At 46.2% G+C, this 26,865-nt stretch overlaps 1 pseudogene across 1 annotated transcript in view; it reads left to right on the forward strand.

The window, feature by feature from the left end:
- LOC308467694 (inositol polyphosphate 5-phosphatase OCRL-like) overlaps positions 1 to 25,466 on the forward strand; it is a 41,766-nt pseudogene extending 16,300 nt beyond the window's left edge. The window contains exons 4-16 of the transcript in view: positions 734 to 916; positions 9,063 to 9,162; positions 9,270 to 9,520; positions 11,159 to 11,212; positions 13,203 to 13,306; positions 14,753 to 14,888; positions 16,790 to 16,879; positions 17,367 to 17,520; positions 18,346 to 18,554; positions 18,934 to 18,957; positions 20,279 to 20,385; positions 21,166 to 21,292; positions 25,360 to 25,466. The product of the transcript in view is annotated as an inositol polyphosphate 5-phosphatase OCRL-like (transcript). The remainder of the gene's footprint in view (positions 1 to 733; positions 917 to 9,062; positions 9,163 to 9,269; positions 9,521 to 11,158; positions 11,213 to 13,202; positions 13,307 to 14,752; positions 14,889 to 16,789; positions 16,880 to 17,366; positions 17,521 to 18,345; positions 18,555 to 18,933; positions 18,958 to 20,278; positions 20,386 to 21,165; positions 21,293 to 25,359) is intronic.
- Positions 25,467 to 26,865: the final 1,399 nt, after the last annotated feature.

Below are 26,865 nucleotides of genomic sequence, written 5' to 3' on the forward strand. Positions count from 1 at the left end.
TTTCGAACTGCTAGGGTGGCAGGAGCAGGGACCGAGCAACGGGAGCTCACCCCGTCGTGGGGATTCGAACCACCGACCTTCTGATCTGCAAGTCCTAGGCTCTGTGGTTTAACCCACAGCGCCACCCGTGTCCCACTGTTAGTAGTACCCAGTGGCCATTTGTTTTTCATGTCTGCTTTTATGATATGTTTATCAGTATGTGGTTAGCAGCTTCAGATGCTACTGTTTTACAGAGGCTGTTTAGCTTGCTCTTTTTACCCCTTTACTAGACAGGCTGTATTTCTGTGCTGTTTTCAGAGTCGGGAATGCCCATTCCTTCATGGCCAGCATGGAAACACAGAAGGCTAGCCATTTAGGAGATTTGCAAAGAGGACAAGGGTAATCTTCTAGCAAACCAGCTTGGCACAGCAGATCTGAGAAGTGGTTTTCTGCTCCCGGAAAGCCAGCCTGGAAACCAGGTTGCCAGGTGAAGGAAGAATGGAGAGATCAACCAACTCACTTGCCTTCGAAGAATTTCTGGTTGCCTGTGGCTACTGGGATAGTGCTTAGATATCAGGCTGGCTGACACATCTTAAAAAATACAAGGAAAAAGCTTTTTTTCTTTCATTAGCAAAGCTCCTTTGGAGCCCAGAATAGCTAAGCTGAGGAAGAAGTGGCTGGTATTACTTGTTTGTTCTTGGTCCTGATCTTGCCTGCCCTTGCACACTCCTGTTGTCTTTGCATATTTAACCAGCCCGTCTGTTCCGATTGGAGTCCTATTCCTGCAGTTCCACATCCTTCTCTTTGGCACTTGGGCATTCGGTTCCAGGAGCTGGACCTGAGCACAGAGGCTTTCTTCTACTTGGACTCGACAAAGGAGCAAGAGTGGCTGACAGCTGTGGAAAAGGCTTTGCGTTCCAAATCCAAGTACAAGAAAGTAAGTCCAACCCCATCCATTTCTTCAGCAGCCAGACAGCTGTCAGGAGCTGGAGGGAGGAGGAGGAGGAGGAGGAGGAGGAGGAGGAGGAGGTCAGCAAGAAAAAACACCTGGTGTCAGTGGTGTTTTATTCAAAAGAAGCCAACATTCTTTATTCAAAGAAACCCAAACCGTGCAGGCCTCGTGATCACAGAAACCTTTCCCAACAGGTCTTGCCCCAGTGAGGTAGTTGTGAAGGCTGAAGGTTGCTACCCTCCCACCACTCTCTGAAGTCTCCTCCTCCCCCTGGTCCTTCCCAAGCAACCTGAGACTGACACCTTGCCTGTCTTTGCTCCATGCTCTTAATTTCTCTGTGTTCTGGGAGACCAGCAGGGAGGGGAGCTGATCGCAGCAGGATGGGGAGACCCCCTGGCTTCTTCAGCAGCCTGCCTGATCTCTGCTTCTTGACCCCCGCCTCCAGCCTCCACTTCTGCCTCGGATTCTGGACTGCTGTTTGCCACAGAATCTTCCTGCCCTCCTGCCTCTTCAGTTTCCAACGCCTCCTCTTGCTCACAGTCTGCTCCCTCTTCTCCCTCTGACGGCTCAGCGTCGTCGTCCCTGTGGGAATGTTCTGGGGTGCAGGAGAGGATATATTGTGGGATTATATCTTAATCCAACTTGTGCTAACAAGTTCCCAAAATATCAGCAGAGTTTATAGACATTCCCCTTTAAGTTCGCAACGGTAACGCTTGCACAGGTTCGCTAGAACCTCTATAATAATTACTCTGGTGATTTCCCCTTTTGTTCCCTCTTAAAATACAAGACACAACACAGTCTTTATAAAAGTATAAAAGAGTTTACTCACGTTCTGTTCAGAATATGATCCCAGAAGGCAGACCGCTTAAAAAGGTAAAATACACTCAGAATCTATCTTGTAGTAAAATGGTCCCGTCCTCTCTTGGCTGAGAGCCAAGAGGGCATCCTTGGATGTTTCCTCATCGAAGGAAGATGGCAGAGAGAGAGAGAGAGAGAGAGAGAGAGAGAGAGAGACTGCCTGCCCTGTGCTTTTACCATTACCTGCACAGGTGAGGCCACACCCACCTCTGGTCACATGCGGAGGGCGTCCGTCCCAGGAAGTTTACCTGCTTGCTGGACTGACATCCCTCCCCATGTTCTAACATGTACACTCTAGGAATGTTGTCATTGACTGCTCCTGTGTTTACATCCCACATACCCCTTCTCAGGCAATACAACATATACAAAACATAAACAACTTTATTCAACCACCCAGAGTCCCAGCTTGACACGTAGATTCTGGAAACTCTCTCTTGGTAGGGGTTTTGTCAGGATGTCAGCAGTCATCTCTTGGGTGCTGCAGTAGGATAGTTCCACAAGTCCATCCTGGATCATCTGGCGTATGTAGTGGTATTTAACCCCAATGTGTTTTGTTCTGGCCAGGAACTTCTCACTCTGCGTCAGCTTCAGGCAACTTTGATTGTCCTCCAGCAAGCTGACAGGCCCTTTTCTCACCAACCCAAAGTCCTTTATGAGTTGATCAAGCCAGGCGATCTCTCTGCAGGCTTCTGTTGCTGCAACGTATTCTGCTTCTGTAGTCATTGTTGTCTGGCAACTGCTTCGAATCCTGCTGATTCTTCAGGAAGTCAGTAGCCATCGGTGTAGCAACTGGATGTGCGTCTTGCATCTGCATGTGCTCAATTAGCTCGTGGATCTTCTGTCTTTGGCTGAGAAGAAATGAGCCGTCCTCTTCTCTTTCCACCTGGATCCCGAGGTAGTACTGGACATCTCCTAGCTCCTTGACCTCCACCTCTTTGCTAAGGTGTTTTACTATCTGTGTATAGTCTTTCTCACTTGCTGTGGCAATAATCAGGTCATCAACAAAAGCTAAGATATATGAGAATTGTCCATTATTTGACTTACTGTACAAGCACTTGTCAGCGTCGCCTTGCTTGTACCCAAGTTGCGTCAGCATTTTTTGTTTGTTGTTTTTTTTTAAATGATTTTTATTAAGGTTTCAATAAAAAGTTAGACAGAAAAACATAGAAAAGAAATACACAAATACACAATACATAATCCAAAAAAAGAAGAAAAACACAAAAAAACAAAAAGCAAAAAAAGAAACAGAGCAATTAAAAACAATATCACTTTTCATTTCCGTTTTTAAATTTACTTATTTTCTGGACTTCCTCATACCTCCCTCTTTTGTATTCCAGTCCAAATTGTTTGTCCAGCATTTTCTTTTCCACTTTTTTAATCCAAATCTTTAATCTTAATATAATATAACATCAAAATTTTACCTCTTAAGTACCAAATTTCCATTTCCTTAGACTTCTTTAATCCTAATCTTTAATTTTACTGTAATATAGCATTGAAATTTTACCTCTTAAGTACCAAATTACCATTTCCTTAAACTTCTTTAATCCTGATCTTTAATCTTAATCTATCTATAACTTTATCCTGTACAGCTAGAAACCACTTATTTTCAATCCAACATCACTCTAACATTCTTTAATTTTGCAGTGTTTCTGTAGATAATCTTTGTATTTCTTCCAATCTTCCTCCACCGACTCTTCTCCCTGGTCACGGATTCTGCCAGTCATTTCCGCCAATTCCATATAGTCCATCAGTTTCATCTGCCATTCCTCCAGCGTGGGAAGTTCTTGTGTCTTCCAATACTTTACGATAAGTATTCTTGCTGCTGTTGTTGCATACATAAAGAAAGTTCTATCCTTTTTTAACACCATTTGGCCGACTATGCCCAGGAGAAAGGCCTCTGGTTTCTTAGGGAAGGTATATTTAAATACCTTTTTTAATTCATTATATATCATTTCCCAGAAAGCCTTAATCTTTGGGCACGTCCACCAAAGGTGAAAAAATGTACCTTCAGTTTCTTTACATTTCCAACATTTGTTATCGGGCAAATGATAGATTTTTGCAAGCTTGACTGGGGTTATGTACCACCTGTATATCATTTTCATAATATTCTCTCTTAGGGCATTACATGCCGTAAATTTCATACCTGTGGTCCACAACTGTTCCCAGTCAGCAAACATAATGTTATGTCCAACGTCTTGTGCCCATTTAATCATAGCCGATTTTACCGTTTCATCCTGAGTGTTCCATTTCAGCAGCAAGTTATACATTCTTGACAAATTCTTAGTTTTGGGTTCTAACAGTTCAGTTTCTAATTTGGATCTTTCCACCTGGAAGCCAATTTTCTTGTCCAATTTAAATGCCTCCATTATCTGAAAATAATGAAGCCAGTCTCGCACTTTGTTTTTTAGTTTTTCAAAACTCTGCAATTTCAGTCTATCTCCATCTTGTTCCAAAATTTCCCAATATTTCGGCCATTTGACCTCCATATTGACCTTTTTCAAGGCTTTCACTTCCATTGGTGACAGCCACCTTGGGGTTTTGTTTTCTAATAAGTCCTTATATCTTATCCAAACGTTAAACAGCGCTTTCCTGACAATGTGGTTTTTGAATGCTTTATGTGCTTTGACCTTATCATACCATAGATATGCATGCCATCCAAATACATTGTTAAAACCTTCTAAATCCAAAATGTCAGTGTTTTCAAGAAGTAGCCATTCTTTCAACCAGCAAAAAGCTGCTGATTCATAGTAAAGTTTGAGGTCTGGCAGGGCAAATCCACCTCTTTCCTTTGCATCCGTTAGTATTTTAAATTTTATTCTGGGCTTCTTGCCCTGCCAGACAAATTTAGAAATATCTTTCTGCCACCTCTTGAAACAATCCATTTTGTCCACGATTTGCAAAGTTTGAAACAAAAACAACATTCTAGGCAATACATTCATTTTTATCGCAGCAATACGGCCTAGCAGTGAAAGCTTCAAATTTGACCAAATTTCTAAATCTTTTTTCACCTCAGACCAACATTTTTCATAGTTCTCTTTAAATAAGTTCCCATTTTTTGCTGTCATGTTAATCCCCAGGTATTTAACTATCTTAACCACTGTTAAACCTGTCTCATTCTGAAACCTCTCTCTTTCAATCGGTGTTAATTTTTTCTCTAAAACCTTAGTTTTTGACTTGTTCAATTTAAATCCTGCCACTTGACCAAATTCTTGAATCAGTTCTAAAACCCTTTTAGTACTAGATTCTGGCTCCTGTAACGTCAGTTGCGTCAGCATTTTATGCAACTTCTGGTTCCAGGCTCTAGCAGCCTGTTTAAGTCCATAAAGTCCTTCTGGAGTTTGCACACTAAATGTGCCTCATGTGGTTTCACAAAACCTTTGGGCTGTTTCACATAAATTTCCTCAGAAATCTGCCCATGTAGAAAAGCGGTAGCAATGTCTATGTGTTTCACCCTCATTTTCTTGGAGGCTGCAATGCTTAAAAGCATTCTTATGCTGCTGTACCTCACGGTTGGTGCAAAAACTTCATCATAGTCTTCACCAAAACGCTGTGAAAATCCCTGTGCTACAAGTCTAGCTTTGTAGCGCTGCACTTCTCCTTCTGACCCCTTCTTAACCTTGAAAACCCATTTACTGCCAATGGCCTTCTTACCGGGAGGCAGCTCAGTGAGTGTCCAGGTCTTGTTCTGATGCAGTGCATCCATCTCCTCCTGCGCGGCCTTCCTCCAGAGACTGGCTTCTGCAGCTGGCACCTCCTGTATCTCTTCCCAAGTGGAAGGTTCCTGTGGAAACGCCGACCCTGCAAAGTAGGACAGCCGTAATGGTGGGACACCTCTGTTGGTTCTGGATGAGCGCGTGACCTCTGGTTCTGCGACCGCATCAGCTTCCTCATCCTCCTCCAACGCAGGCATGTCCCCATCTGAGTCCTCCTCTTCATCTCTGGTGCCGCCAGGGTTCTGGTCCTCTGCGTCTTCTGGTGCGTCGCCTGTAGGGGGGCGCTGTAACACTCGAAGGCAGATTATTACTTTGTGGGGTCTCAAAAGGGAAATATACAAACTCTTGAGTCCTTTCTGACTCATCGGAAGAGTCCACAACAGTGTTCTTAGTGTCTACTTTTCCATATTCATCAAAATAAACCGCATGGTATGCATTTGTCTTACCAGTTTGTAAGTCCATAATTCTGTATCCTTTGCCTCCAGAGGCATATCCCACAAGGATACCTGCTTTTGCCCTGGAGTCAAGCTTGTGTCTGTGTTCCTTGGGCACGTGGAAGTAACACGGACTTCCAAACACACGTATGTGCGACAGATTGGGAGCTTTCCCATGCCAAAGTTCAAATGGTGTGCGCTCTGCTCCTTTTGTTGGCAGTCTATTCTGCAAATAGACCGAGGTGTACACTCCTTCGACCCACAGCTTCTGTGGCAAACATGCATCCTTTAGCATGCACCTTGTCATATCCATAATGGATCTAAACTTTCTCTCAGCTATGGCATTCTGCTGTGGTGTGTAAGGAATTGTGGTTACGTGTGCAATTCCTTCCTTGGCCAGGAGAGCCTGCATTTCATTTGAGCAGTACTCACCTCCATTGTCGCTCATTAACACAGCTGGAGCTCTCTGGAATTTATTCTTGACCATGGCAATGTACTCCTGGAGCTTGTCCACTATCTCACTCTTCTCTTTGAGGAAATATACAACACAAAATCTTGAAAAGTCATCCAGAAATATTAAAATATATCTATTCTTTCCCAGTGAGGGAACATTCATAGGTCCACATATGTCAGTGTGCACTATGTCAAGCACTTTGTTGCTTCTTTGTTCTGCACAACGTGGAAATGAAGGTTTTACAGCCTTCTCAGTAATACAGCTTACGCACTTTGCTGGAGCTTTGTTGCTCTGCTTTACCTGCAAACCTCTTACAAGTTCTCTTTTCTGTAGATCCAGAATGACGTTGGTGTCTCTATGTCCAAGCCTTCTGTGCCATAGGTCCAGATCTGCTTCATTCTTCTGGCTGGAATGTGCCACTTTTGCAGACTGGTTCTCTGAAAGATCAAGCTCATATACACCATTTATTAGCTTTGCTTGAGCAACCACTTTGCCATTTTTAGTCACCTTGCATTCGCCATTTCCAAATGTGATCTGGAAACCTTTCTTGTCCAAAGTGGACACGCTGATTAAATTGCAGCTCAGCTCTGGTACGTACAAAACTCTAGAGATTGTGTTCTCAATGCATTCATTGTTTATATTGCATTTCAGACTCATGGAACCTGCACCTTTTGCTTTAACAATGTTGCCATCTGCAATCTCAATTTCAAATCCTTCATCATTTCTCTCATTTATCTCATTAAAATAGTCCTTTTTATATGAAAAATGCGAACTGGCACCTGAATCTAAAATCCATTTATTACGTTTATTTTCACGATTCTGGACAGCTAAGTTCCTTTCTTGCAGTAACCATGTGCATTCACATTTCCCCTTCTTTTCCCCTTTTGGCTGAAAGCGGTAGGGTTTCTTTGTTTTAGGAGCTTTGCAATTCTTTGCAATGTGTCCTTCTTTGTTACAATTGAAACAAATCACTTTCTTAGGCATCTCTTTCGACTTTGTAAATTGCCTAGATGCATAACTGCTGTCCATGCTTCTAGCATTTCTCACTGGAGATTCAGCTCTACCTCTACATTCTTCTTTTAAATAACCAATCAAGTCTTTAAAAGTCAGACCTTGTCTATGGTCCATCAAACTTTCAAATGCGCTAAAGCGTGGTCCAAGTGATGATAACAAAAATGCTATCTTTGTATCTTCATCAAAAGCTTTGGGAGTCAGATCAATTCTTTGAATAATCTCAGTAAACTTGTTGATGTGCTCTGTGAATCCCTCTTTTGAATTCATCCTCACTCTGGTTAATTTACACACCAAGTTTCTGAAGCAGTTTATGCTAGATTCTCCATACACGCGCTCAATATCTCTTAAGATTTGAGATGCATCATCTGTACTATTTATTAATGATAGCTGCTCATCACGAAGTCCACTCAAAATTATGTGTCTAGCTTCGCTGTTCATGCGTTTCCAAGCACTTATCTTGGCTAAATCTCTCTCAGTTGTCCCTGTAGGCTGAGGCTTTAAAGCTTCCAAAATGTGCTTATAATCTAAACATGCTATCAAGCGCTGCTTCCAGTGTATGAAATTGTGTTCATTCAGCACAGGCATTCCTAGCTTTGTATCACTATCAAAAGCTGCTCTAGCCATCTTAAAATCCAAAATTTGAAAATTCTTCAAAATTTCAAAATTTCTCAAAATTTGAAAATCAAAATCTCAAAAATCTCAAAATACAAAACAGTTCTTCACTGCCTTGGGTCACTGTGAACTCTGAGGGAAGGGGGGGGGGGTTGTTTAATCCCCACTGCACAATGGAACAAAGGACCATGTGCTTACCAGGAAGTTAACTCAGAAAAATACTACTCAACTCAAAATCACAATCCAACGCAATCCTTCAAAAATACGCAGCAATATGCAATACTGGGCCCATAACCCTTTGTGGGAATGTTCTGGGGTGCAGGAGAGGATATATTGTGGGATTATATCCTAATCCAACTTGTGCTAAAAAGTTCCCAAAATATCAGCAGAGTTTATAGACATTCCCCATTAAGTTCGCAACGGTAACGCTTGCACAGGTTCGCTAGAACCTCTATAATAATTACTCTGGTAATTTCCCCTTTTGTTCCCTCTTAAAATACAAGACACAACACAGTCTTTATAAAAGTATAAAAGAGTTTACTCACGTTCTGTTCAGAATATGATCCCAGAAGGCAGACAGCTTAAAAAGGTAAAATACACTCAGAATCTATCTTGTAGTAAGATAGTCCCATCCTCTCTTGGCTGAGAGCCAAGAGGGCATCCTTGGATGTTTCCTCATCGAAGGAAGATGGCAGAGAGAGAGAGAGAGAGAGAGAGAGAGAGAGAGAGAGAGTGGCTGCCTGCCCTGTGCTTTTACCATTACCTGCACAGGTGAGGCCACACCCACCTCTGGTCACATGCGGAGGAAGTCCGTCCCAGGAAGTTTACCTGCTTGCTGGACTGACATCCCTCCCCATGTTCTAACATGTACACTCTAGGAATGTTGTCATTGACTGCTCCTGTGTTTACATCCCACAGTCCCCCCACCAGTTCCCTGGCTCTGAGCCTTCTTCCCTTGGGGGATCCCCAGTTGGTGCCACCTGCCACTCCAGGACAGCAAGCAATGAACAGAGCTGGTAGACATCCCAGTACCTTGCATCTTCTAGGTGCAGCTGGTGCTCATCTTTGTCAGGAAGGACCAGCTCAGCCGCATCAAGGAAGTGATGAGGGAGACAGTGGGCACAGGCATCATGGGGAAGACGGGGAGTAGACCCTGACAGCGGAATTCCCTACGTCTATCTTTCTGTCTGTCTATCTGTTTTTCTAATCTCTGCCAACCAGTTCCCCCCTCTTTCCTGCTTGCTCACTAACAGGCATCTTTGCTCCGCCCCTGCAGGGTAACAAGGGGTGTGTGGCCGTGAGGCTTGTCTGCAACAATACCAGCTTCTGCGTTGTCAATTCCCACCTTGCTGCCCACGTGGAAGACTTCGGGCGCCGAAACCAGGATTACAAGGATATCTGTGCCCAGATGAGCTTCCTGCCCCCTGACCAGGGTCTGCCGCAGCTGACAATCATGAAACACGAGTGCGTTTCGAGGGCTTGGAGGGAGAGAGCCTTGGCTGATGTAACTTGTTGGTCTCCGCTATCTGGAGAAGCAAATTGAGTCATGTTTCTGTAACTTTCCTGCCTGTGTGTAGCTCAGGGTAGGCAGCATTTGTTGTTGTTTAGTCGTTTAGTCGTGTCCGCCTCTGCGTGACCCCCTGGACCAGAGCACGCCAGGCCCTCCTGTCTTCCACTGCCTCCCGCACTTTGCTCAAACTCATGCTGGTAGCTTCGAGAACACTGTCCCACCACCTCGTCCTCTGTCGTCCCCTTCTCCTTGTGCCCTCCATCTTTCCCAACAACAGAGTCTTTTCCAGGGAGTCTTCTCTTCTCCTGAGGTGGCCAAAGTCTTGGAGCCTCAGCTTCAGGATCTGTCCTTCCAGTGAGCACTCAGGGCTGATTTCCTTCCGAATGGAGAGGTTTGATCTTCTTGCAGTCCATGGGACTCTCAAGAGTCTCCTCCAGCACCAGAATTCAAAAGCATCCATTCTTCGGTGATCAGCCTTCTTTATGGCAGGCAGCATTGTGCTCTCCAAATGTTGATTGACCAAAATTCCCATAATTGCTAAGAATTGGCCTTGCTGACGGGCTCATGAGAGTTCCACTTCAGCAACACCAGGAGGGTGCAGTGTTGGCGATCCCTGCTGCTGCAGCTGCACCACTAAGGTTTCTACTAGAGCAGCCAGAAGTGCCCAGCACTGTAGGCTCCTGCTTCATTCAGGGCAGGCAGATACTAAACATCTGTGGAAGCGAGTGCTGGGCTTCATTCATTAATTTCTGTTTATTGTGGGGGTTTCTTCCCCAGAGTGGCTAATTTAAAATAATAATCAGAAATGCACCTCAAGATAATTTAAAGCATTTAAACAGTACCTTAATAGCAGCGGATCTAAAGAGAGCAACATAAGCCGAGTGGCAGAGATGTATTAGATTAGATTATAGCAAATGTGGGCAACTTCTCCAGTGATCGGGGTGGGAGTTGCAGTTTGTTATGGGCAGTAACACGAAAGCAGAGCGGCCATTTTGCATGGAGAAGGTTCCCGGCTCAGTCACCAGTGTGTGCAGATCGGGCTGGGCATGATCTCTGCCTGAAAGCTGCTGCCAGTCCATGTAGTCCGTCCTGAGCTTGATGGGTCAATGGTCTGCCTCAATATAAGGTAGCTTCCTATGTTCCTGTGTCTGTGTACTACAGCAGGGTTTGGAGGGCCACAAGCGCCCTGCCCATGAATTAACGAACCAGGGGAAATTCTAAAAGTCTTTGCTGAAAGGACATCAAAGCAGGGGCCAGGTGAACCTCTTTGGGAGATTATTCTGAAAGGTCGGGTGCCATGACTGAAAAGGCCCTGCCATGCTTGAAAGAGCAGGAGTTCCCTGGGAAAGGGATTCTAGTCAGTGGAGAGGCAGTGCAAACATAAGTGGGCCTTCTTCTGGTACCCTTTTCCCAAACCTTGAAACACTTGAAAGGCCAAATGGGATGCTCTGAATTGGGCCTGGAAGCAGTTCAAGAGCCAGTCTAGTTCACAGAGCACGAGCCTCATATGATCATACTGCCCAATCCTAGTTATCAGTCTTACTACATATTGCAGGAAGTGGCAGCAGGCTGCCCCCCGCCCCCCGACCCCGTGAGCTAGCCTGTAGCTGTGGTTGCTTTGCTTTTTTCCAGCATTGTCATCTGATCACTAAAAATGAGCTTCAGAGACTTCTGACCTACGACCAGGTGAGAGACATCTTTGTGTTATATGTGGTGGTTTAGGATATTGCCCTGTTTATTTCCTTTGTCTGGGATACCCCAGCCTAGGCTAGAGAAACCACTTTCAGGCAGTTAGGAGCAAAGAACATAGGATGACTGCGACTTCTACAAATGCTTTTTAAGGTTGCAGGTTTGTGCAACCTGAATTAGAAGCAAGTCCCAATTAAGTTGGAGGGTTGCCTTGGAATAAGTAGGACTGCTCTGCAATTTCCCAGTTAGAGGGCTTTCCTAGCTCAGCACACGCTCCAGATGTTGTTGGACTCCCATCAGCCCCAGCATAGCTGCTGTCCAGCAATATCTAAAGGTCTAAGGTTTCCTGCTCTAGGTTTTGCATCTGTCTGGAAAATCTGCGTTGCTCACATGTTCTTATCAGCAGATACTTCCATTAAGTCCATTTAAATTGCTGGTGCTTTTTCTTTTACATTTTTCTCTCCAAGGTTTGTGTGTTCATCATGTTGACGACCTTTCTCCCACTTGGCATAAGGATCATTGGTATTTTGTGTTGAAACAGAGGCCTGATTGCTGCACCTTATGGTGGATTTAAACTCTGTGAGCGTAGTCATGCCTTAGCCCTTTGAGAAGGATGCTGCAAGGAAGGCAAGGGGGGCAGCCTCAGACTTCCAACATATGCAAAACCATCATAAAACATTAAAAACTTCCCTAAAGGCTGTATAGTTACTTATCTCCTTGACATCTGACGGGAGGGTGTCCCACAGGGCAGGTGCCACTACTCAGAAGGCCCTCTGCCTGGTTCCCTGTAACTTCGCTTCTCACAGTGAGGAAACCGCCAGAAGGCCCTCGGTGCTGGACCCTGATGCCTGGGCTGAACAATGGGGATGGAGACACTCTTTCAGGGCTGAGGCCATTTAGGGCTTTAAAGGTTGGCGCCAACACTCAGAATTGTGCTCAGAAACGTGCTGGGAGCCAACGTAGGATGCAAAAGGATGGTTTTGCAGTTGCTCATATTGTCGGGGGTGTATTCTGGTGGTGGTTAACAGTTTGTATGGATTATTGGTACATATAACGTTGCATATTGTAGGTATGGCTAACCTGTGGTCTGCCAGATGTTACTGAGCTGCAGTTCCTGTTGGCTCCAGCCATCATGGCCAGTAATCAGGGATGATGGGAATTGTAGTTCTGCAGCATTGTGAGGGCCACGTGTCTGCTGCTCCTGAGTTAGAGGATTTTCCTGTCGTGTGATGCAGCAAAGTAATTTAAGATGACATGGGGCAAAAATGCACAAGCATCCTGTACCTTTAATAAGTGTGTATAAGATAGGATTTCAGCAGGTATACCCCTTTTTTTGCACTTGGCTAACCTACTAGTAGGGACGCGGGTGGCGCTGTGGGTTAAACCACAGAGCCTAGGGCTTGACGATCAGAAGGTCGGCGGTTCGAATCCCCGCAACGGGCTGAGCTCCCGTTGCTCGGTCCCTGCTCCTGCCAACCTAGCAGTTCGAAAGCACGTCTAAGTGCAAGTAGATCAATAGGTACCGCTCCGGCGGGAAGGTAAACGCCGTTTCTGTGTGCTGCTCTGGTTTGCCAGAAGCGGCTTAGTCATGCTGGCCACATGACCCGGAAGCTGTACGCCGGCTCCCTTGGCCAATAAAGCGAGATGAGTGCGGCAACCCCAGAGTCGGTCACGACTGGACCTAATGGTCAGGGGTCCCTTTGTTGTTGTTGTTGTTTAGTCGTTTAGTCGTGTCCGCCTCTTCGTGACCCCATGGACCAGAGCACGCCAGGCACTCCTGTCTTCCACTGCCTCCCGCAGTTTGGTCAGACTCATGTTTGTAGCTTCGAGAACACTGTCCAACCAGGGGTCCCTTTACCTTTACCTTTAACCTACTAGTACTTCACCTTGGTCTTCCAGCACAACAGTGGCTGTTAATAGACTCCATGGTCAGGCAACAGGGGGTCTTTTGCTTCTCTGCTGATTAGCGATTTCTTTTTGGCTTTAGCTAAACATTCAGCGTACCCAAAAGACAGCTTTTGCTGATTTCACAGAGGGAGAGATCAAGTTCATCCCGACGTACAAATTCAACTCTAAAACAGATCCTGCTTGATAGTTGAGCCTTTGTAAGTAAGTCCTCTCAATCATTCTTCTGCAAGGCTTGTTTGTTTTTCCTAGTCTGCCGAGATGCTAGTAGTGTCCTGCCTTTCCATCCTCCTGAGCAGGCTAGTAAAAATATATTTTAAACATGGCTTTCTGCTAAGCAAGCTGTTGGAGGAGGGCTAGAGTTGAGGGCTGGACGGACTTCCTTTCCTCCGCAGTCAGAATGGACACCAAGCCACGGAGGAAGAGAGAGATCCAGCTCTCCTTCACCTGCTCACTTTGCTTGCATGGAATTCCGGGTTGCCAAAGGCTGCTAGGCGAGTTGTGAAATGCAAGGCTGCGATATGTTGTCTTCCTCAAGCCATCCCTGCTCTGCAAATGTTTTGGCTCCTTTTCCCCACATTTGTCCTGATAACCAGCATCCTCTGTTTCGTGGTGTGTATAAGCGGTGTTGCAGTTCCTTGAAAGGTGCAGCAGGCTGAATGAGACTCCTCTTTGTGTCAAGGAAGTCTGGGAATTAGACTTGGTGCTCTCTCAAGATGAGTCTGCCAGGGCATAAGAGCATGAGAGCAGCCCTGCTGGATCAGGCTATTGGTCCATCTGGCCCAGCATCCTGTTCTCACATTGGCCAATGAGATGCCTCTCGGGGAGCCCACAAACAGGACCTGAGTGCAACAGCACACTCCCCTCCTCCAAGCCATACTGCTTCTCTTGGTGGAGTATGTTCTGTGGCCATTATGGCTAGTAGCCATTGAGCCTCACCATCCAGGATTTGGCATGTTCTTGTGGTTCTTGACAACTGTCAGAAGCCACCTAGGCCTGCTACTTTCATTGCTCTTGCTGTGGTAATGGGGAAATCAAAAGGACAGGCGGAACATGTAGTGACGAAGCCGGAAAACGGCAGGCTCCTTTGGGCAGCATATCAGGTGCCAGAAAGGGTCTTTTGGATCACTGAAAAAATAGTGTCTGAACAAGAATAACGGGGCCCCTTGCTTTGGGGAAGGATCATCATTTGGTGGTGTGCCATATGCTTTGTATGCAGAGTCTCAAGTTGAAACTCTATGGCACCTCCACCTGAAAAAGGATTGGGCCACAGAGAGCTGCTGCCAGCCAGAGTAGACTTAATTAATGAATTGTGGGGTTGGAAGGGATCACGAGGGTCATCTAGTCCAACCCCCTGCAATGTAGGAATCCAAACTGGGGGAGGTCAGAAATTCATTCTGACCTGGTAGAAGGCAGCTTTTGATTTCCTAACAACTCTCTCCATGAGGCAAAATGCCTGCACACCTGCAAGGTCCGCCCCTTCAGAAGCTGGACTCCCAAGCCCCATCATCTCCAGCTCTTGACCGTGGTCAAGATCACAGGCCGTGTGTGGAGCCAAAGTTTGACTGCGTGAGCCTTGTGTGTTGCCTCAGCCAGTCCAACAGTCCTGGTGTCTCTCCTGTCTCCTTGCAGTGGGAAGTGCCGTGTGCCAGCATGGTGTGAGCCAATCCTCTGGAGAGGAGGCAGCGTGAATCAGCTCAGCTACCGAAGCCACATGGAATTGAAAAGGAGCGACCACAAGCCCGTCAGCTCCCTCTTCCTCACAGGGGTAACACCTGCCCTGGCCAGGGCTATCGTCTATTCGGGGTTTTTAGTTGCCTGCTATGTGGCACCTCCTCGAATCTGGGCAGGCCCTGACCAACAACCAGGCCCCTTTCCTTTTTCTTTTTTTTTAATGATATTTATTAAGGTTTCCAATAAAAAGAACACATCAATAAAAAATTAAAAAGAAAAAAGAAATACACAATTCAAAAATACACAATACATAATCCAAAAAATACAAAAAACAAAAGACAAAAAAGAAAACAATTAAAAACAATACCACCTTTTCATCTCCATTTTTAAATTTACTTATTTTCTGGACCTCCTCGTACCTCCCTCTTTTGTATTCCATTTCAAATTGTTTGTCCAGCAATTTCTTTCCCTCTTTTTTAATCCCAATCTTTAATCTTAATATAATATAACATTAAATTTTACCTCTTAAAAACCAAATTTCCATTTCCTTTAACTTTTTTAATCCTAATCCTTAATCTTAATCTATATATAACTTTAAATCCTGTACAGCTGGAAGCCACTTATTTTCAATCCAACATCACTCTAACATTCTTTAATTTTGCAATGTTTCTGCAGATAGTCTTTGAATTTCTTCCAATCTTCCTCCACCGACTCTTCTCCCTGGTCCCGGATTCTGCCAGTCATTTCCGCCAGTTCCATATAGTCCATCAGTTTCATCTGCCATTCCTCCAGTGTGGGAAGCTCTTGTGTCTTCCAATACTTTGCGATGAGTATTCTTGCTGCTGTTGTTGCGTACATAAAGAAAGTTCTCTCCTTTTTTAACACCGTTTGGCCGACTATGCCCAGGAGAAAGGCCTCTGGTTTCTTGAGGAAGGTATATTTAGATACCTTTTTTAATTCATTATATATCATTTCCCAGAAAGCCTTAATCTTTGGGCACGTCCACCAAAGGTGAAAAAATGTACCTTCAGTTTCTTTACATTTCCAACATTTATTATCGGGCAAATGATAGATTTTTGCAAGCTTGACTGGAGTTATGTACCACCTGTACATCATTTTCATAATATTCTCTCTTAGGGCATTACATGCCGTAAATTTCATACCTGTGGTCCATAACTGTTCCCAGTCAGCGAACATAATGTTGTGTCCAACGTCTTGTGCCCATTTAATCATAACAGATTTTACCGTTTCATCCTGAGTGTTCCATTTCAGCAGCAAGTTATACATTCTTGACAAATTCTTAGTTTTGGGTTCTAACAGTTCAGTTTCTAATTTGGATTTTTCCACCTGGAAGCCAATTTTCTTGTCCAATTTAAATGCCTCCATTATCTGAAAATAATGAAGCCAGTCTCGTACTTTGTTTTTTAGTTTTTCAAAACTCTGCAATTTCAGTCTATCTCCATCTTGTTCCAAAATTTCCCAATATTTCGGCCATTTGACCTCCATATTGAGCTTTTTCAAGGCTTTCACTTCCATTGGTGACAGCCACCTTGGAGTTTTATTTTCTAATAGATCCTTATATCTTATCCAACCAGGCCCCTTTCCACAGAGCTCCTCCTTGGCCAATGACATCCGGTGCAAGGAGTGGGCAGGTTTTGGCTCTGTTAAATCCCTAGGCTTCCATTCTCCACTGTTCTGAGTACACGCTGCTCCTGCCGGCATGGCAGACCACATGGGCTGAACTGTATACCTTAACCGTTGGCTCCATTCATGCAATGGAGCTTCTGTGGTACTTGGCTTGGAGCATTTGGCTTCAGCCCATTGGCTCTGGAAGTCACAGCTGCTGCCATCCCTAGGGAAGCTCTCAGAGTTACAGTACTTGCCTCTTTCAGGGCTGGGAACAGGGGGGTGCATCAGGCCTTTCTGCTCTTAGCTCATACCCCCCCCTTTTAGTCCATAGCCCCAACAAATGTGCTCTGTCCCCCCCCCCAATAGGTGAAGGTTGTGGATGACCGACGGTACCGGAAAGTGTTTGAGGATATTGTTCAGTTGATGGACAGGATGGAGAACGAATTCCTTCCCTCCCTGGAGGGAGGTAAAGACGAATAGGATCCTCTCCAACCCCTTAAAGAGGGTTTGCTGCACAAAGATCAGGGGGGGAAGAAGCCCTTGGCCCATCTAGCTCAGTCTTAAGCGGTTCCCCAGGATTTCCGGGGGATCTCTCCCAGCCCTACCTGGAGATGCTGGGGATAGAACCTGGGACCTTTGCATGCAAGGCAGATGCCCTTCCACTGAGCGGCAGCCTCTTCCTCGCAGGCAAAGACTCGAGGGGTAGCCAGCGTGGTGCCCTCCAGATGCTGGACTACAACTCCCATCATCCCCAGCCAACATGGCCAGTGGCAAGTGCAGCAAGATCTGGAGAGCCCCACGTGGACCTGTTGCATGTGCAGTCCCCTAAATGAGAGCCCGGGGCCAAGGACAAACTTCCCCCGGAGCACGTTTCCTTGCCTCTGCTGAAGGCAAGCACTCTCTTTCCTCCCCCCCCCCTTTTGCTCTGCAGTTTCCATTTGAGAATGTGAAGTTCCGGTAGCTGCAGAAGGAGAAGTTCCAGATCACAAACAACGGGCAGGTCACCCTCCACTTCTCCTTTATCCCCAAGCTCAGTGACAGCCAGTACTGGAAGCCATGGCTTTGCGCTGAGCCCTGCGAGGGATACTTGGAGCCCAGCGCGTCTCTCTCTGGAATCAGGGAACTGTAGAGTTGGAAAGGGACCCCAAGGCTCATCTAGGGAAGGCCTTGGTTTCCTTTTCATCCCCCCTTTTCCCCTCCTCTTCCCAACCCTCCTCCCTCAAACCTTGGGAGTTTGGTAGAGCAGGGGAGGCTTAACATTTGTGGGCTGCATTGCCCCATGCTCCAAGGGCCACACGTCAAAGCAGCTGAGCCCAAAGTGTAAAAGTGTGTGTGACCAGCTTTAAACAAACACACACACACAAATGAATTGAAGCCAAACAATGCTGGAGGGTCCCCAAACACCTTTTGGCATCGCAGGGAACCAGTGAGAGCAGTCCGTCCAAAAATTACTTAAAAAAAAAAAAAAGCGTATTTTTATGTTGTGGAGGCACAAAAATATCTTGGGGAACATATAGAACTAGCCAAACTTTTAAAAACTCAATGAAATGTAAACTAAAAAAGAAAGTTACATCGGGGGCGCAAAAATCCTTTCCCTTTTTATATTCTTTTGTTAGGATCACTTTCTCTCACCCCCCCAGTATCCTGTCACCATCTTCTGTGCAGCTGCTGCTTTGGAGGACTAGAGAGGAAAGTGAGGTGGGGGTGGGAACTGAGTCGCTTCTTCTCCTAATTCTTGAAGTTAAGGTTTCCCCCATACACCTGTGAGAACAGGAGGCTGTACTAGATGGGCCATTGGCCTGATCCAGCAGGCTCACATTGTGTCCTTCTGTTCAATTCTTCACCGTCTTCACTTTTAATTTACAGACAAGCCAACGTGGCTGTGCCAAAGAGTGTATCTACCTGACCTCCTCCCGTTTTAGGTGAGACGGTGGACATTTCCCTGGATGTGTACGTCAGCAAGGAAGAGAAGATTGAGGCTATCTTTGTCCTTCACCTTGACCGTGGCAAGGACTATTTCCTCACCATCAGGGGGAGCTACCTACCAAGCTGCTTCGGGACCTCCTTGGAAGCCTTGTGCTGGGTGAGGCAGCCGCTTGGCGAAGTTCCCGTCACCAGACTTATTGACCTGGTAGGGAAAGGGGTTGATTTACCTGGCAGGTTCATCTGCTGGATGTCTACCCTTCCCACTCTGCTTGCCTGCTTGAAAAACAGCTGCTCTTCCACTCAGCAATGTGGGGGCTGGGGGTCCTCCGCTGCATTCAGCTTCAGCTTCTGTAGCTGTGCATCCGCTTCCTGTGTGCTGTTCATGCCCTTTGTTTGCCTTGACTGAGTCATCCCAGGTTCTGGTCCTCCCACCTGCCCTTTCGCAGGGCCACTGAACCGTGTGCATTTCCCTGCCATCTGCCCAGATACTGTTCAGCCAACAGGCTGTTTCTTTCTCTTCTCAGGGCCTGTGCCATTAACACCCTTGGTTGTCTTTTGCTCTTGCCTTCCTCCTCTGATCTCAGGGAGAAGACAGCTTCCTAGAAAAGGTAACAGTTGGTTTGCTATCCTCTAGATGTTCTTGTAGCGGGCTCAAATCAGGTACAGGCAACGCCCCGTTTACACGGGGGTTGCGTTCCGAGGTACCGTGCGTTTAAATGAAATTGCGTATATTGGGGACAGCATTGGAAAAGCCTGCAAACACCCTCTGAACTGGGTCCTAATCAACAGCTGCCCTGGGGATGAGGGGATCAAATTCTCCATCCTTGCCAACTCCTTTTAGTGATGGGCTGCTTGCCACTGCTGTGCTCCTAAAGCTCTCTTGCTCCCCCCTCCTCTCTTTCTCTTTCTCTTTCTCTTGAATGTGGTAGCTTGAGATAGAACTAACCACCCTGAACATTTCTGGAGAGGAAGATGGGAAGGAGGCAGGAGGCATGGTTCACCAGCTGCTGTGTGCTGCATTGCCCAGACAAAGTCGTGGGCTGGGGCTCCAGCTGTTGCTCAGTTTCTACCACTGCCTCTGCAACGTGCTCTAGACAAGGGGTGGTGAACATGTGACCCCATCATCTCATCATGCTGGCTGGGGCTGCAGCCCATCAACCTATGAAGGCCCATCCATGTTCTGTTGCTGTTTTTGTTCCTTATTTCCTGCCCTTCACCCTAAGGTCCCAGGGCAGGTTCCAGCAATTTAAATAAAATGTTAGCCAAACCTCATGTCCACAGCTGCATATTCAGTAAGCTTTTGGGTGAGCTGCACATCCGGAGTGGGAGGATTACGAGCTGCATATTAATAGGGGGAGGGGGAGCTTGGATTTGGGGTGCGAGCAATTTGTTTTTTGTTTTCCCCCTTGAGATGCTTGCTGTGGCTAGGGCCGGGCGATATGTCAATATAGCTATATTTTCAAATCAGCTTGAAGTCTAGATAGTGAGACTGGTTTCATAATTTCTGACCTGGCAATATATTGCGAAACATGATGTGTGTGTGTACTATGCAAAAAAACACCATGTGGGGGGAACCGTGAAGCCAGACAATGCTTCTCGAGATTCCTGCAGCCCCTGTGGACTCTGCCGGTTCAGCTTTCCCCTGCCCTCCTGCAGGGGGCAGCAAAAATCACAATGCGGGGGGAACCGTGAAGCCAGCCAATGCCTCTACATAGCTCCATCTTATTTCAGACATCGTGATATATTGGTGTATTGCAATGTTTAGCTAGTGATATATCACCATGTTGAAAGCCAGCTATCGCCCAGCCCTACCTAGTTGTGGCCTCAGAGGGCAAGACTTGTCCACCCAGCTGGAGCAAGGAAAGAATGCATACAGGCACACACTCTGTCAGGCTCTCATGCCAGTCCCGCTTGTCATTGGACCTCCAGGAGAAGCAGTTTCTGGATATCGTACCCCAGGATGGTGATGACTCCACTGAGCGGCCAAGGAGATCTGGCTTTTGGTGGACCACCTCTTCAAGAATGCCTGCCACCAGGTGAGCTGAGGGGGACGGTACCATTGAAAGGATGGGTGTTGGCTGGAATCCAGTACCAGTTTTGGGGTGTGCAGGTTCCAAACATCCCAATTGATTTATATCTTAGCTACCGACTCGCTCTTACAAGAAGAAGAAGAAGAAGAAGAAGAGTTTGGATTTGATATCCCGCCTTTCACTCCCCTTCAGGAGTCTCAAAGCGGCTAACATTCTCCTTTCCCTTCCTTCCCCACAACAAACACTCTGTGAGGTGAGTGGGGCTGAGAGACTTCAAGGAAGTGTGACTGGCCCAAGGTCACCCAGCAGCTGCATGTGGAGGAGCGGAGACGCGAACCCGGTTCCCCAGATTACGTGACTCTTAACCACTACACCACACTAGCTCTCAAACTCCTGCTGTGAGTATAGTGGCACCTTGGTGGAGCGGCAGCGGGTGGGGCATCCAGCATACGGTCTTCCTTAGAGCGGCTCAGAAGAACCCAAGTGTTCCCAACCATTGTCTGTCTCTCCCTAGCAAAGCGGCTCTCCGAGACTCGCCACTAGAAGAAGCGGGGAATGATTTCACTCTCCCATTGCCCCAAATCAGGAGAAGGGTAGTAGGAATGCTACTGTGGAAAGCAGGCGGGATACAATTCTCAGCCCTTGTGCCAGCTCTCTTGGTGATGGGCTTCTCTCCATTGTGGCATTCCTCGACCTCACATTATGCACCCCAGGGCTGGATTGTTCTGCATGCTATCCAGGATGTACCTCATCCCTTCCGAACGCATGGGTGATACTCTGCTTCAGGAGGACCTCTTCCAGACCCCGGGCACGCAGGACGAGCTGCAGGAGAGAATTGAGTGCCTGGACACCAGCATTCCCGAGACGATCCGTATCCTCTTTGGGGGGCATTGTTGGGGAGCAGGGCTGCTTGGTGGTTTTCTTTCGCTCTTGGCTGGAGTGGACCTCACTTTTATATACCTGGTGGCTTAGGTTCCTAGGCCACCCCATCCTTAAGGCTCTGGGACACAGCACAATGAAATGCCCACAGTCAAGTCCAGTCATGCATCCAAACAGCTTCACAGCTTTAACCCCCATTTGAAAACATCAGCCTGGCTAGATAGAGCAGAGGTGGGGAATCTTGACAGGCCCGCAGGCCCCACATCTAGCATCATACGTGGTGTCAAGGTAAAGACATGGCTGCAAAGGAGCTTCAAGGGTGCGTTCAGTTGTTCTTTGGCAAGCAGGGTTTCTTGACCGCACTTTTGGAGTTGACCACTAGTATTTGCTGTTTGGATTGAAACCATGCCTGCAGAAGGACATTTCCTCAGCAGATCAGCTTTGCAGGCAGCTTCGTCAAGAGGGGAGGTGTGGGATAATTACAGTGGGGTGGCTCAGTTGGTAGAGCGTGACACCCTTAATCTCAGGGCTGCGGGTTCAAAATGTGGGGTAATAAGCAAAGGATTTTAGGTATACTAAAAACAACAAGACCGCCCATAAAATGTATGCTATTGCCATGCCAATATGAGAGAAAATTAGTTGGAGGGTGGCAAGGGATGGGGCCACGGACCCCTGATTGGGAATAACGGAACTAGATGGTCCTCGGTGTCCCTTCCAACTCCACAATTCTAGGATCCTGTGTCTTAAACACAAATCTTGAGGAATAGTGTGTGTGTGTGTGTGTGTGTGTTTCTGTTTGAACTTTCCCAGCCTTTGCTTTATTCTGATTTGCGCTTGTGTCCCTACTCCCCACGTGTAGAATTGCTATACCTTTGGATTTGGACATTCAAGCGTTTCCCGCATGGACACTTGTTTCCAACGGCCAAATCCCGGCGGCGGATGGCAACCCTACCCACTTGTGCCAGATTGCCTGGCATACATTACAAGCATCTAGTCACATAGATTCTCCAGAATCCCGGGGCTAGCCCACCTGACGGGAAGAGTCCGCGACCAGAAGGAGGAGGAGTACCAGGAAGAATGGACAAAATTCAAAGATTATTTAGCTAAATATTTCAAGATAACCTAATTGGAAAAGCTTGCAAATATGAGAGAGGCTTAGGATTTAAATATGTAAGGATAGGAATTAAGATGTTTCAAGCTAGATTAGAAAGAATGAAAGATGTGAAGTGATCAAGGTTTTTTTTGTGTGTTTTTTTGAGAAGATTGATTTTGGAAAACTGTTAAAATGAAATACAATGAAATTCAACCAGGGGGATTTGAGGAAGTCACTTAACAATGTTATCAAGATTGGTTTAATTACAATTAGGATGTATGTATGTTTGTTTGTTTGTTTGTTTGTTTGTTTGTTTGTCTTAAATATTTTTTGGAAAATTAATTTAAAAAACTGAAAAGAAAAACACCATAGATTATCCAGAATCCCAAGCACCGACACTGTGAAACTTTCATAGGAATAAAAGGTAGGGGGAAAGGAGGCACAATGTCAAGCAGGCAACAGAATAAACCCGAGCACTGTGGGTCTAAAACCGGCCTCTGAATCTCTTGCTCCCCACTCTGCCCTTCTAACAATACCATTTTTTTGCTTGCTGGATGGCTGTGTGCAATGAGACCTCAGCCACTGAGGAAGGGTGCTGGCCCAGTGGGAGAAGTATGTGCTTGGCATGCAGGCGATCCAAAAATCAATTCAAGAGCAAAATTCCAGTTCTCATGTTTTCTGTCGAAATGGCTAATTTAAAGGGGAATAGCATGGTGCCTTCCACAGAGTCAGACCACTGAGCCGCCAAACTCCTTAAGGGAGGACCAGAGCTCGCTGGTGATGCAGGTCCCAGAACAGTCTCCAGCATCTCCAGGTGAAACTGAAAACATCACCTGCCTGGAACCTTGTAGAGCCACTGCCAATCAGTACAGACAGTGCTGAGTTAGGTAGCTATGATCCATCCACCATCACCCTTTGCCCGAAGCAAAGGCACATCGCTGGTCCAAATCTTTGAAAGACTTTCCCTGCTCACCAAGCCACCTGCCCTCCTTTATGCATTGCCGATGGCTTATCAAAGGGATCCTCACTGCAAGTCTCATCAAGGCAGACAGCTTGATGAAATCTTGGTGCCCTTTCTTACAAAATGCTAACAGGGACAATGGCCCCAGTTGCCCTCTGGACTCACAGGGTGCAGCTTACTTTGGAGCCATCAATTGTACACATTTGGAATGGCCCTTGAGAAAGGATAGTCTGCCTATATTCAGCAGCTTACCACCTTGTTGTTTGTTAAAAACTTGAATAAAAAGCATGCTTAAAATAAAACAGGAAAGATGAAATTTTGCTGGCTTCTTGAGAAAAGAATAATGCCTCATTATTTGTATCTGCTTTTAAATGTTGCTTCTCTTCTCTTTGTAATGAGTTTTACTGGGTCCGTGGTCATTTTAAGTTGCTTACCTTCCCTAAAATATATAAATCTACTCGACTGGAAACTTTTATTATCCAAATTCAAACCCACTTTGGATAGCAAAATTCCTGGAGTGGGGAGGAGGGTTCAATGTTCTAATAGATTAGATATGGACAGTCCTTCAGTACAGCAAAACTTGACACTTTGAAACCTTTGAGTCCTTTCCAAAAGGACTTCACCCACTATTTAGGGGGGAAGTACGTCAGAACTGACCTTCTGCAGTACTGATTCCACATTCTTGGACTCCTAATCTTACACGTAAGTTAGAGCTGGAACCATCTCAGGCCCTATGGCTCTTGAAATGACCATGACCTATTGAGCAAAACCACAGAATCCACCTCTCTGGTGACTAAACCCCACTTGCGTTTACAAAATAAATTAACAACAGAGGAAAATCATGGAAGAAATAAAATGGCTTTTGAAATTAACAAAGGCGATTCCTTTTATCCACATGTATTACGGGACATGTTCAAAGCGCCCCTCAGGAGAAATTCTGTAAGCAAAGGTAGCAGGCACACAAGGACACATTGCTAAAAGAAACAAAGGGATTTGGAGGGACCATGCGTGAACAGGTAGTACCAGAATGTACAGAATTGTACCTAGAAAAAGGTTACAACTGGATTACCTTTTTGTAAACAAAAACAACAACAACCCCCAAAATAAAACTCGGAAGCAGCAGGACGCCCTAGGAACTCTTCAAAAAACAAAACACAAAACTGCATATCCCTACCTAGTCACCAAATGTGAGGGGAAACGTAAACCAGCATCTTACACTGCTTTAAATGATAGCCAGATTCTGCAATTTTTTACCACACCAGAAGTAAAAGCACGGGGCATTCATAAGTTTTTGAAAAATCATGCACTTCATTTGTAGGCAAGGGAAAGCTTTCTGCAATGTACAGAATCTTACAAAGACACACAATCTGTTGAAATGACCAAGCAGCGGACGAGATTCGGGGACAGTGGTGTGCCGCCTGGGGAAATGTTCCTTTCCATTCACCTTAAGCAAAGATGTGGTGACCTTGTGCATCCATAAATAACTTTCAGAAATGTATTCCATTACTTCCCAAAGCTTCTCAATGGGCTACCAAATGGCATTTCTTTCTATTTTGGATGAAACTGGGGAAGCAGCTTTAGACGAAGGGGTTGCTGACATTCGCTGGCCTGGAAAACACCTGATGCCAATATGATGGCAAATTGTGGGTGGTGCATTGATGGAGAAACTAAGGCAACAAATGGGGACATGACGCCACCGGTGTTCTAAAGATACATTTCATGTAAAGATTATGATGGGCTTCTTCAAATGCCCATAGCCTCTTACAAGCAGAGGTTTTAGATCAATTTTCTGTAAACCTCTGTCATAAATAGTTGTCACTGGAAATACGACCAAAACAATGCAATGCCGGACTCATCCCTCCCGTTAGCGTGCCTGGAAAGCACGGGTCCCAGTAGTTTCCGCCTTACTCTGCTCCTTTCTCTGTGAAAGCCTGCTCTTTAGCTTTCACATCGGAGCAAACCTCAACCCACCCCCTCCCAAAGAAACCTTTTTTATGAGCCCCCCTACTCTGCGTGTGCTTTCTTTGGCTCCTGTCTCAATGTGCAGAAATTGAGCACGTGAATTTTCCAGCATCGGGAGTTTCCCCCAAGACAGTGTCGAGATCAGGCGTGTTTGTGTGGCTCCACGCTTGCAGTTATTGGGGCTTTGGCTAAGAGGAGTGCATGCACTTCCAGCAAGACATAGCTAGCTAGCTAGCTAGACAGTTTACCTCCCTTTGCTACAGTTTAAATTTCTGCATGCCATCTGCTGTTGTGGAACAAGTCATCCCCATGATCCCTCTAGCCCAGTGTTCTCTAGGGCGGCCCACAGAAACTCTCAAGGGTTTCAGACAAAACATTTGTTCACTTCAGCATATAGCAGTCCAAAGAAATGTATGCTCTAGAAGGTCACAGGCTCCCCCGTCTTTGGGGTAGAGGTTTGACGTCTGAGACTAGATCTGCAGGACTCATAAACATTTCACTCCGTAGAGATGAGTAGTCGGCACCGTCCGAGTATAGGAGGAGGGGGGTGGGGGTGGAATACAGGGCTGAGAAATAGAAGAATGCGTTCAATCTCCTACACGAAGCCAGAGCCAATTATGAAGATTGAGCAGTTGCTTATAGATCAAATGCATGGATCATGCAGCTGCAAAGAGGTCTACCCAGCCGCTCCCACAGGCAACATGGAATTCTTCTGTGCAATTTACTGTGGTGGTGTTGTTGTTGTTGTTAAAGATGTAAGACAAGCCTATATTGCACTTCATTAAAAATGCCAGGTCACTTCACAACAATATACTGATGGACTCAGTAGAATCAGCAATCAATACTGGGGCACGGGCCTTGGCTGGCACCCTGAAATGCACGGCCCCTGCGCCAGTCCTGAGGAGGCTCAAGGCCAGGGGTCAGCAACCTTTTTCAGCCGTGGGCTGGTCCAGCGTCCCTCACAGCATGTGGGGGGCCGGACTATATTTTGGAGAGAGAAAATGAACGAATTCCTATGCCCCACCAAGAACCCAGAGATGCATTTTAAATGAAAGGACACATTCTACTCATGGAAAAACACATTGATTCCCGGACTGTCCGTGGGTCGGATTGAGAAGACGATTGGGCCGCATCCGGCCCCCGGGCCTTCGGTTGCCTACCCCTGCTCAAGGCAATCACTTCCTGCACTTCACGTTAACGCAGAAGACGGCCCAGTTGTGCTCAGATGCTCAAAATTCCCTTTTCACCTTTGAATCTTTGGAGGGTCTGTTTCAGTTGGCATCGGGACAGCTCACCTAGCAGTGCAGCTGCCTTTATTGCAGAGGCAGGAAGTTTCCTTCCTTTCATATTCAGGATTTCTGTACTCACATAGAAATAATAAAATGGTTTCTGCTGTTTGTTAAAAGTCATGAATGAACTCTCACAACTCGTTGATAAGGTAGCTTGCTTGTGTTTCGAGAAATCGTATACGAGGAGCATTCATAGGAAGTTGCACTTGACAGAGTCAATCTAGCCTAGCACTGCCTACACTGACTGGCAGCAGCGCTGCAGGGTTTTCAAACAGGGGACAGTCCCAGCCCTGACTGGTGGA

This window comes from Podarcis pityusensis (genome assembly GCF_964106645.2).
Source record: "Podarcis pityusensis genome assembly, chromosome: W".
Taxonomy (NCBI): Eukaryota; Metazoa; Chordata; class Lepidosauria; order Squamata; family Lacertidae; genus Podarcis; species Podarcis pityusensis.